Source organism: Macrobrachium rosenbergii, chromosome 33 (genome assembly GCF_040412425.1).
Source record: "Macrobrachium rosenbergii isolate ZJJX-2024 chromosome 33, ASM4041242v1, whole genome shotgun sequence".
Lineage (NCBI taxonomy): Eukaryota > Metazoa > Arthropoda > Malacostraca > Decapoda > Palaemonidae > Macrobrachium > Macrobrachium rosenbergii.
Genome location: NC_089773.1, coordinates 7,141,779 through 7,146,083, shown reverse-complemented (window position 1 = coordinate 7,146,083; position 4,305 = coordinate 7,141,779).

Below are 4,305 nucleotides of genomic sequence, written 5' to 3'. Positions count from 1 at the left end.
AGAATATGGCACAATATGTTGCACTATGGGTATGCTTTTTAAACACCTCACTTCAATCACACATGAAATTTAAGGTTCTACAACTGCCTAACCTCTCACAGCAAAGAGGGTCAAGTCCAGCACTAATTTCAACTTTGCTACTGATAACACAACGACAGCAACTTGCGCGCAGCATATATGGTTACTGAGTAACACCACAGACCTTGTTCTAACACATTCAGTTCTCTCTCATCACAAACTTTGACATGAAAGACATATATAAGCTCTATCCCACTCAGCACAAAAAATGCCACAGATGCAACCTGCCAAGTTCAACTTTGAACGAAACACCATCTTCCTCCAATCTTCATTTAAGAATGGCCACATTACCTCATCTCACAACACTTCTTTGTGAATCTACCTGGAGCAACAGCCAAAGTATGGTACTAATGCATAAATATTCCAGTTCCTTAATATCTACGACTAATATAACATGCTTTGTAGCCTCCTACCTTTTAACTTCTAACTAGTACCTTTTCCCCACTGATGTTTCCTGATCATCAAAAATTAACCTGGACTTGCAACAGTTTGTTTTTCTAACCACTACAGGCTGCTTTTACTTTCCAAAACGTGAAGCATTTTACTGGCTGCACACTTTATAAGTCATGAAGCTAAATACGCAAGTACAATGCCTAGTCAATGCTACATAACCGTATACTGTACCATTTTAAGTCACGCCACCTAAGTTTGCAAATTTGTCAAACTGAACGAACAAAAGATGATGACGCTAAACATATACCTGAAAATCCTCTGATAACACACTGACAGCACGTACAAAGGCCTTCCTTGCTCAACGTTTGTGGTAATGATTACGTTTAAGAAAGTCACCGGTAAACTTATGAACTAACGTCTATGCAACATGAGACTATCGTTCCCTAGATTGTCTTAAATTCATAAAAAAACTACATAAAATACTGGACTTTTACAAGTTAAGATTGTTAAGGTTATCTACAAGTGCAAAAGAGAATAGTAGTTGTTTCGTATTTATGTGGAATAAACTATATCATGCAACAGTAACCCACTACACAAAAGACACAGTGCCAGACACACACAAAGTAAAATAATATTCCATAAATACAAAACCTCTTATTTTACTTATGCTGTGTTAGGTGGTACCGTAAGATGCTACCTGAGAACATAGTCCCCAGCAGGTGAGAGATGTCTCAAGCCTTCGTGGAACAAACCCTTTCTCAAAGTATGTCACAAATATTGCTTCTCTGTTATACAGGTGATGCAAATGGAGGAAGGACCCTTTGGATGAGCTGGGTGGAGGGTACCCCCGGTAAAACAAGATGAAAGATGAAAATATTTTTAGACTTTCAAAGTGCTGTACAAACCCCTTATTTTGCCTAAATTGTTAATACTTACATAAAATATGAGTCTGCTATTCTTCAGCATTTTAAGTTCTACTGGAGACAGTCAAGTATATAAAAACTCACTAAACATAATTTTAGGGTCACTGGCTTCCAAGACGGTTGTAAAAAAAATTTACGAAAAAGATGGTGCAATGCTGTAATTACACCACATGACAATCAGACTGCCATTGAGTAATTGGAGGCAATAAAAGCAAAAAGAGTGATGTTACATAAACAAGGAGTGCAACTGATCAATGGGGCACCACAAAAGTAAACCCATTCAATGTTCTTCAGGAGTGACAATCTCAGCTGGCAGCATAAGATGAAGATAGTGCTCTCTTGAATCCTGGTAATGGGAAAATTTTTTAATGCTTTACATTCTTTGTGGCAAACTTATAAAACCTTTTCCATACTCTGAAAGGAAAATATACCACAAGAGGTTGAACAAACAGATCCCTTTTGTCAAGTGGTGCAATAACAAAATACATTCCAGTAACTTTAAATAACTGAGGGACTTAAATGTCTATGCCATCTCTGGTGTGGAAATGTGAAGACTAGTTCCCAGATGGAATAATTATTTAGCTGTGTCATTATCCATTAGACAACACTGTCATTCAACCCCAAGCAACAGGAGCCTCATAAAACCACTTTATACTAAAATTAAATCAAACTGGCTTGGCATGCATTTGCAAGAATGCAAATGCATGCAATATCAATAACCTGTCAACTACAAATTCCGTTTATTTGGACTTGATACGCTAGGCAGCCCTCAAATTCCTAGGAAGTATGTTGAAACCTGCAGGATTCTGTGCCATCTCCCTCCACAGCCAGAATGAAACTTTGTATTGTATGCAAATCATTCTGAAATCACAATGTTCCTAAATGAAGGTGTTATTTAGCATGTCAAGTAATCCTGTCAGGATACAGAGGCTCCAGTGATATAGGCTCCCATGCCCCAGTTCCTCTAGTACGTAGGGTTCCCACGTCTAGAGTGATATCAGGATGTCCTGTGCCAATGATAGGTAAGGAAGCTCCCTGTCTTAAGGGACACTAAACCTACGAAGTCGCTGACATGCGACCTCTTATGCTTGACGAAGACTTGTATTCTTAGCTAACACCACAAGGTACCAGTCTATGTAACACAAGTAAAAGAAAAGTTTTGTACTCTATCTGGACACCTAAAGATCAATATGAATCTTCAGCATATAATTATGACAGTCTATACACGTATGGTACGTTCTTCTAAAGGCACGATCCAGCTAGTACAAGAGGTAGCATCAAATGAAAACTAATTACATACCCCTACACTACAGGGAAGAATCTGGTGTGTCTACTCTTCACTAATCCCTACACAAAATTATCCGACGTCTACACCTCGCCTATGTAAATGTTTACCAAAGTAAAATGCACTGTGGAATGAATCATGATGAAGTAAATATGTATATAGTACATCTACTCATACGCTAAAAAAAAAGCAGCATCCCACAAATGCTACATTTTCAAGTAGGTACTAAAAGTAATGGCCAAAACTGGAAAGCAAGATAACAAATGTTGAAAGCTGAAACACACTTTTATCTTCCACGGGGCAAATGGCTTCAAATGACAGCGTGTCATTCCTGGAACATGAAATTTATAATAGACTACTATATAATCCTATCACAGAATTATATATATTTATTTTTCATTTCCACAACACATAAGAAAACATAAATAACGTATTCCCTTGTACTTTATACAGTATTTTAATCGTCAGCAAAACATACAGATATACATAAAACAGAAAGCATTCTACCCTCAACAAATCACCCACACGCTGTAGCTTCCTATGATTCTAAATCTGACAAATCGTGGGACGCTACAGCAAGGATGACGACTCATCTGGACAAAACGCTGCGACATCATACAGACTGTAGTGAATGAGGAAAATATACGCAATACTGTAGAAGTATTTATAAAATTGAAAATGTACAAAAATGACCACATGAGCATGCCTGAAGTACTTACACTAATAATCGTACTCACGTTACGCTACACTACGAGATTTGCATGAGCCGGCCACATGCACAAACCTACGTTATACCCATGCAGCAGACACAAATAGGCACTTTATCATATGAATAAATTATATACTGCTCATGCACGAGGAAACTATGCGTAATGTGCACATGCTCGTAATGGCTGAGCACAACGACAGACGCAGTGCTATGTAAGCTTAGATATACTGTACTGCGATTGCTCAAGTAAGCATTAAATCATTGCGAGAGTAACAGGGCAACTCTTAAACAAAAAAAAATTAGAGATTTTATGAAATGACAATATGTATAATGGTCAAAATTATTTTCTACTTTTATAATGAGAAACTGTACCAATTCTAATTCAAGTTGATAAGTAATACTAGATTGTTTGTGCTGTTTACACAAGAATCAACTAATCTAACAAATGACTTACGTTACGATAAAAAATAATTCAATAACCAAAATTATGGCATAGATTCTCTGTATCTATTTCTGTCCTTACTTTAAGCATGATAGATTTCCCATCCTTTATATGAGTCAATATGCTACATAAGAATGGCAAACTGCACTTGAGCAAGTAAAAGTTCCCCAAATAAGCATGGACGAGAAGGTCTCTTGACGCTTATTCGCTATCTCTATGGTTTCGCACAATCCACGTAAGATGAGCAGGTCACATTAACCAAGTAACCGCGAGAGAAATAAAGCATTATCATACCATGTCTCGGCCAACGCTGATGAAGCCGTTGAAGGCCCATCCTTTGTATAATCTACCTGTTTTTTCAGGACTACATGTAACGATAGCGTTACTCTTCAGTATTCTACACTCTTGTTAAGCCAAGATTTGTATCCTCAATATATATATATAGATTGAATTACACTGTAATAATACTATTGAG